The following is an 8,322-nucleotide window of genomic DNA, read 5'->3' as shown; positions in this document are numbered from 1 at the left end:
ATCTCCAGACCTTCCCGGATGCACCGTGGCCATACTTACTGTGAAGTGAGCAGGCTGTGCTTCCTGTCTCAGATGACAAAGTAGAGACTCAGAGAAGTTAGGTGACTCGCCTGGGCTCACTCAGAGGACTTCACAGGCCAGAAAAAACAGGCCTCTGGGGAAAGGCAGAATTAATCAAAGGCCCTACACCAAATTCGAGTCAGCTTCCTGAAGCTTCTCCCTGCTAAGTCAGCTGAGTGACAGTCACTCATTCCATCATCTCCCCACCTTCAACATCCGGTCATCATTCCATCGTTTATGGTCTTCCCTTTTCCCCAGCCCGCATCCCGGTGTGTATGTAGCCAGTGATTTAGCCATGTCTGCTCACAGATGCTGCCACCCCTGGGCTGACTACCCCTCCCTTGCCCACACTGAGCCCCGAAAAGGTGAGTTTGATCTCTCACCCCATCCCCATTGCCTGATCCAATTGAGAACTTCCTAGTCTGTCACTATTGCTTTGAATAGAGCCTGCAAGGCCAGCCTTTTAAAATACCGTGGCTATTTTTCCCTTTTCGTGTGTGTGTGTGTGTGTGTGTGTGTGATGATTTGAATGCAATTGGCCCCCCCATAATCGCATAGGGAATGATACTAGTAGGAGGTGTGGCTTTGGTGGAGTGGGTGTGGCCTTGTTGGAGGAAGTGCATCACTGTGGGGGTGGGCTTTGAGGTCTCCTATGCTCAGGATACTGTCCAGTGTCTCGGTTGACTTCCTGTTGCCTGCAAAATGTAAGACTCTTAGTTATTTCTCCAGCACCAAGTCTGCCTGCATGGCATCCTGCTTCCTGCCATAATGATAATTGACTGAACCTCTGAACCTGTAAGCAAGCCACCACAATGAAGTGTTTTCCTTATAAGAGTTGCTGTGATCATGCATGGTCTCTCTACACAGCAATAGAAAACCTAACTAAGACAGTTGGGGGGGGAAGAGTGAGGGAGGGGGAAGGAGAGAAAGGAGGCCAGAGAACATCAGCTGCCATTCTTCAGAAGCCATCTCTCCCATTTATTGTTGCTTTTGTTTTATTTGAGCCGGGGTCCGGTCATTCTCTGGAACCTGGGACTCACCTGTTCAGCTAGACTACCTGGCCAGTGCACTCCAAGCACCCACTTGTCTCCACATCCAGGCTTTTTTCAAAAAGTGGCTCCTGGGGATTGAACTCAGATCCTCACTCTTGCAAGGCAAGCACTTAAATGAGCCATCATGCTGATGGATCCCTTTTAACAACTTACAGCTGTTTGTCCTCTGCTCATGCCAGGAAGAGTTCTGGACCTTGCATCCAACAGCCCTGGACACTGGGGGCTGGGAACTCACCAAACTGCTTTCTATGGCTTCTAAAAAAAATGTCTTATTAGATCCAAGCCAAACCTGTGAAGACCATGATGACCCAGGGTCACCATGTGGGCTACCTGATATTTGAAATCTCTAAATCTTCACTTGGGTATTTTAGTACAGTGAGATATCCTAGAAGACACTGTCCTATAGTAAGGGACCTTAAGAGACACTGTCCTACAGTGAGGGGCCCTAGGAGACACTGTCCTACAGTGTTTGCTGTTGGGTTCAACTGAATGACCAGGCTAAAGCTCATGCCTACCATTCCTGCACTTGGAAGGCTTAGGCAGGAGGATGACAAGTTTGGAGACCAGCCTGGGTTGCAGAGACTCAGAGAATCAGTAAAACAAATGTATTATTATTTTTTGCCCTGGCTATCCTGGAACTTGCTTTGTAGACGAGGCTGGCCTCGAACTCATGGAGATCCTCCTGTCTCTGCCTCTTATTTGTTTTTTTAATATGAAGTTCAGTGTACTTGCGTATTCCTGGGTGGGAGTATACGCATGTGAGTGCAGGTGCCTGTGGAGGCCAGAAGACACTATAGGGTTCCCTGGAACTGGAGTGACAAGCAGTTGTGAGGGTGATGGGAACCAAACTCAGGTCCTCTGTAGGAGCAGTGAGTGCTCCTAACCACTGAGCCATCTTTTCTACATCATCTTTCCAAGACCCCAAGAGATGCCCACCCCCAACCTTTAGCAGACTCCTCCATGTGTCTGCCTCTGGTCAACATGCTGGCTTGCAGCAGCTAACTCTAATTCCTTGTATAGACATCAGGCCCAGGGACAGATGGATTTCTCTCACTTACACAGGGTGTGCCAGATGGAAGGCTGAGAAGCCAGCTCTCCTAAAACGCAGAGTTGTAAAACCGCCACTATGATGCTCCAAGAGTCTAGCATGTGGAGGGGGATAGAGCAGGACAAGGGTAGCTTGACTTAGTGCCATAAGAAGCCCTGCAGCAATGTGGAAGCTCTTGGCTCCAGAGATGAGTAAACAGCATTGCCTCTAGGCCAGGGTCTCAACTCTTAGCCCTGTGGGCCTCGCTGGGCTGGGGCTATGCTTCCTCCCAGCATGGGGGCTGGGTGTCAAGAAATGTGTGTGGGGCAGGTTAGAGAGATAGCTCAGTGCTTAAAAGTGCTTGCTGCTCTTGTAGAAGACCCTGGTTCAGTCCCCAGCATTTCCATAGTGGCTCACAAGTGCCTCTAACACCAGCTCTGGGGTATCTGGCGCCCTCTTCTGACTGCCACAGGTAACTGTCCTCATAGACACCCACATACACACACATAGATAAATAAAAATAAATCTTAAATAAAACAGAGCATGGCTTGGAATGAATGAGTCCATCCTGTAGAGAATAGTAATATAAAGAAGCCTCCATTTTTTTAAAAGGGAGTTGAGGGTGTGTGTTCCATCTTCAGTGCCTAGCTAACCCACCCCCTGTGGGAACTGCTTTTGGCTGAGCCCGTAGTCCTGGAGCTCAGCCACACTTTGTCTGAAGAAAGTCTCTGCAACCAATGCCACAGTCGAGGCAACAATGGAACCCCACACCAGAGAAACTCTGGAAAAGTGTGAGAGACTGCAAGAGGCTTGGAGCCTTTTGGGGAAATGCAAAGTCATCAGCGAATAAAAGGAATGCCTTGGCATGCGTCAGTCACCTCTGGCGTTCCCATGTTTCAAAAAGCTGTCTTTTTCACCTTCCCATTGTTTGTTCTTTATAGACTGGGTACCCTTTGTGACTCTGGGTGACCTTGGACTCCAGCTCCTTCTGCCTTTGCCTCCCCAGTGCTTGGGTTAAAGGATTGCACCAACACTTCTGGTATAGTTGTATGCATTTTTACAAGCAACCTCAGATAACTGAGACAAGAGGTGGGTACCCAGGCACATGACACCCAATGCCGTGCTAGACTGAGGTCTCTTCATGGGGAGGACCGTGGGCCTTGGCTCCACAGCTCATCATGCTGGAAGTATGCCATGCAAGGATGAAAAATGGGGGCTTAGAATGTGACTCGGTTGGTTGACCACCTGCCTAATATGTATGAAGCCCTGGGTTCAAATCCCAGCCCTGTTGCATAAACTGGGCACAGTGGCAGACTCCTGTAAGTTCAGCTACTCAGGAGGCTAAGGCAGAAAAATGACAAGTTTGAGGCTAACCTGGGCTACATAAGAAGACTCTGTTTCAAAATAAAAAGTAAAAAGAGGTTTGGGGGTGCAGTACAGTGTAGAACATTTTGCCTAGCATGCACAAAGCCCTAGGATTCAATTCCTAGTGCGCGCATGTGCGCGCACACACACACACACACACACACACACACACACACACAACACACACACACACACACACACACACACACACACACACTCCTCTTTAAAAAGCTATTTTTGCCAACCTTTGATCCGCCTAGCCAAGGTCTTTTGGCCAAATGTTGGAGTTGGCAGGTCTAACCAAATGCAGTTCACGGAGCTCGGTGGCTGAAACCTTGGGAGACACCCCTCATGAATGGGTGCTGGGTAAGGGTGACGGTAGGAAATGGAGGCCCGATGGAAGAGCAGGTGGACTTGTATCTCTGTTGATCCAGTGGGCGCCAACTTGTTTCTGTTTTTGATGAAGGATGTGGGTGACTCCAGAAGACAAACAGCTTTGTTATCCACTCTTTCGCTACTCTTGGAAATACTCAGAATGCCTGGCCCTCCAGTCAAGCCCCAGCTCGGAGCCTAAAAGCTAATTCCAGATATGTCATATATTTATCCAAGGCAGCCATTGGCCAGGAAATGACTATAAAACACACATTTTGAATAAAACGGGAGATTTATGGTGCTTTTGTGAATCTGAGCCATATCTCTCTGCCTCCCCCAGGCCAAGATCCCCTTAATCACTAACATACCCCCAGCTTGGACGCTCAGTGGGCACAGAATTGCTTCCTTCTGGTTCTGTCCCAGCAAAGGATATGATGGGGATGGCCCTCGTTTAGCTGACAGTCCACAAATGTATTGTTGGTTCATTTGGAACTCCAGTGGGGGGGCTGGGTTTTTTTTTTTTTTTTTTTTTTGCTCTCCTTTGGAGGGAAAAAAGAGGGAGGGCTTTTATATAGATCTTTGATCAGACAGGATTTGAAAAATATTTTCCTAGGGGTTTCTCTATCCTTAATGCCATGGGTCTGGCGCAGGGGGAAGAGTGTTATTTGCCAAAAACAGCTTCTATGTGTGTGAAGTTAGAACAAGGTAGAAGCTGCTACCTTGCCTCAAGTGCTGTCCTCTCTCCCATCTGCTCCATCCTCTTTCTTCAACTTTACTTTCATTCAAGGAAAAGAGGCAGTTAGCAAAGAAAGCTGGAGAAAGATATCATTTACAGCTGGGCTTACAGATGTTTATTTCAAATGAAAAAATGACTATCCTGTGAGTCTCCAGGATCTCCCTGGTTCTGCCTCTAGCATTAGGGATGGATGCATCACCATGCTAGGTTACTGTGTGGGTGCTAGGGAGCTGAACACGGATCCCCACATGTGAGTGGCAGGCTTTGGTTTTGTAGCTCATCATAGTATGTAGATAATAGAGTCACCCATGTTTCTGTAGGTATTTCCAGCAAACTCAGTGGGTCCCTAAGCTAGGCTTGGGTGAGGTTATTCTTACTGGTGGTGCTCTATCTGGAGAGAGCAGATATGTCTACACACACACACACACACGTGCACACACACACACACATGCACACACACAGGTCATATGACAATAGCTATATCCTATAACAGACAGAACCCTTCTGAAGAGGTGGAACGTGTCCTCTGATGGGCACATCTGTTGTGTGAGCAGTTGGGATGTCCCTGCCCCTGCAGAGCCCTCCTGTCCCTTGACTCCTGCAGTTCTGGAAATAAAAAGAGCCAGCAAGGAAAGAAGGTTCTCCAAACTGCCTCAGGGAAATGAAGTGGTGGCTGTGATAACCCTGGCGATGATGGAGACAATGGTGATGACAGCGATGGTAGTGGGGATGGTGATCTTGGTGACGGAGATGATAATGACAGTGGTGAATGTGGTGGCGATGGCGATGGTGATTATCGTGGTGATGAGAGTGATGGTGGTGGGGATGGTGACGATCTTAATGGTGGTGATGGTGATAGTGATGGTGGGGATAATGATGGTGGTCATGGTGGTGGTCATGGAGATTGTGGTGATGATGATGATGATGATGCCAATAATGTCAGTGGTGAGGATGGTGAAAGTAGCAGTGGTAACTGTAGTAAGTGTGGTGCTTTCCTCACCCCAACTCAGCTTAAATCTACTGTGAAAATAATAAAAGACCGTGGGGTGGCTTTCTGGGGAAGAGAAAGTCAGGGAAGAGAAAGGAGGAGAATAAGAAGCAACGGCAGATACTGATTGCCGCTTTTACCAGCTGAGGGCTCCCAGGTGTTTCCTCTATGCCAGGCGTCTGCAGCCTATGATTTTAGCTTCCCTGACTCCTCACTACAACCAACAGTCCCTGCGATAAATGATGGAATATTCCATCCCAAGGATGATTAAATGGAAGAGGTTAAGTGGCTTACCCAAGGCCACGGGGACAGTGAGGGGTAAAGTGAATGTACCAATCCAGGCCACAAAACAGAGTGAGTGAGTGACTGTGTGTATGAGTGTGTATGATAGTGTGCAAGAGAGAGTGTGAGTTTATAAGAGAGTGTGAGTATGTGAGTGTGTTGAGTGTATGGCGGTGTGGGGGCATGAATATATGAGTGTGTGTGAAGGAATGTGAGTATGTGTGAAAGAGTGTGAGTGTGTGTGTGAGTGTGGGGGCTGTGAAGGGATGTGAGTGTGAGTGTGAGTGTGGGGTGGGAGAGATGTGAGTGTGTATGAGTGTTGTGACTGTGTGTGTCTGTGTGTGAGGGGATGTGAAGGGATGTGAATGTGTGTGAGTGTGTGTGAGAGAGAGCGTGTGAGTATTATGCTTGTTAACAAGGAACATGGAGCTCAGCCCAGGACAACAGCCTCCCTGCACCAACAGTCACACTGGGAAGTGGAGACATAAATATCCAGGCATCTCCTTGACTTTGAAACAGAACATTCTGTGATTAACAGCTGGCCAGCTGGCACTGATTGCAGCTCTGTCACTGCTCAGGACAACATTGCCACAAGTGAGGAGCTCTACCACGGGCAATGCGGTGTTAATGTGTCTGTTGGTAGAGCAGAAGAATGTGGGTGCATGGCTACTGCTGTCCACCTGTTCCTCAGCCTCCCTCTGCTGTCCACCTTCCTGCTTGAAATGTTGATTCTGGCAATTGTTTACCCACTTAGTTTCCATTTATCACTAGACACAACTCAAATCACACACACACACACACACACACACACACACACACCACTCTCTCATACACAGGTGCATACACACTTACACACATATACACTTACATCCATACACACACGTTCACATTCACACACACACACACACACATACATGCTCAAATTCACACACAAACACACTCACATATACAAATTCACATATACACACCATCACACATACATTCACACACACATACACACATACACATGCACACACACTTTTTCACACACATCACAATCCACTCATGCATTCACGCACACCACCACAGATCAGGTTAGGTCCCCTTTACCTATCCCTCAATGACACTGTGAACTCTGTCTTCACAGTTCCCCAACACTACTTCATCCCCGGAGCCTTCGGATTCTGTTGCTGTGAAGAGACACCATGACCACAGCAACTCTTGTAAGGAAATCAGGGGTTTAGTCCATTCTCACCATGGCTGGAAGCCTGGCAGCATGCAGGCAGACACGGTGCTGGAGAAGGAGCTGGGAGTTCCACATCTGCATCAGCAGGCAGCAGGAAGAGAGAAGGCTGCTGGGCCTGGCTTGGGCTTCTGAAACTCCAAAGCCCACCTCCAGTGACACACCTACTCCAACAAGGCCACACCTCCCAACAGTGCCACTCCTTATGAGCCTTGGGGACCAGTTTCATCCACAAGACTAAAGACCTTTGCTTTCATTAAGGTACAAGCATCCAGGAGTACTGAGTTCCTATCACCTAGTTTCTTCCAGCATTCCCCAGCCCTTATGATGAGTCCAGGTCAGAGTGAGCTCACCCTACACACACTGAGAATGGAGCAATGGCTGCTGTACTCCTTGACAGTCATGGTGAGGAGACTTGAGCATGTTGCCCTACACACTAGCCCTGCTGGTTCAATGAAAAACTCCATGGTAGCCACCGTTGAAGTAAAAAGACAGATTGCGATCCTGCCCTTTCAGATTAACGAAGCTTGCCAACATGCTCCTAATTAAAAGCCTTAATGATCTTGGGGCGGCAGCAAGTGTTTGAGGAATAGAGATGGGAATCAAATCACTCCATGACCCAAAGTGCTGATGCGTAAAATGTTTCAAAATCTAAAATCTCGTGAGCACCAACCTTTGACTCTGAGTAGAAAATTCTACCCCTGACTTAAATACACTTGGGCAATGGTTAATGCCAAAACTCAGGTGTGCTAAAAACAGTACACAAAATTACCTCCATACTTTGCCTAGAAAGTATACATAAGCGTGGATAAACTTCATGTTCACACCTGAGTCCCATCCCCACAAGACACCTCATTATGCATGTAATGGCAACTACCCCCCCAAAATCAAATTTCTAGAGTCTAGTCCCAAGCATTTACAGTAAAGGGTGCCCCTCCTGTGTTTGGAGAGCCACTGAGCTTTTTGAAACCCCAAAGTGTTTGGGTCTGTGTTTTGAGTTCAGTTTGTTAAATTAGACTTTTTTTGGGGGGGGGTCATCTCTTCAAAGGCAAACTTTTTTCTCAGATTAACAAAGAAGAATAAATGCATAACGGCATTCAGTATTTATTTGGTGTGACCTTCCTAATTCACACCCTCGGGGACAGCAAAGCCATTGACCTAGTTTCTCTATCGTACATGAAAGAAGTTGGATTGTGTATGTTGTTTCTTCATGATTAA

Source organism: Phodopus roborovskii, unplaced genomic scaffold (genome assembly GCF_943737965.1).
Source record: "Phodopus roborovskii unplaced genomic scaffold, PHOROB, whole genome shotgun sequence".
Lineage (NCBI taxonomy): Eukaryota > Metazoa > Chordata > Mammalia > Rodentia > Cricetidae > Phodopus > Phodopus roborovskii.
This window is presented reverse-complemented; position numbering follows the sequence as displayed.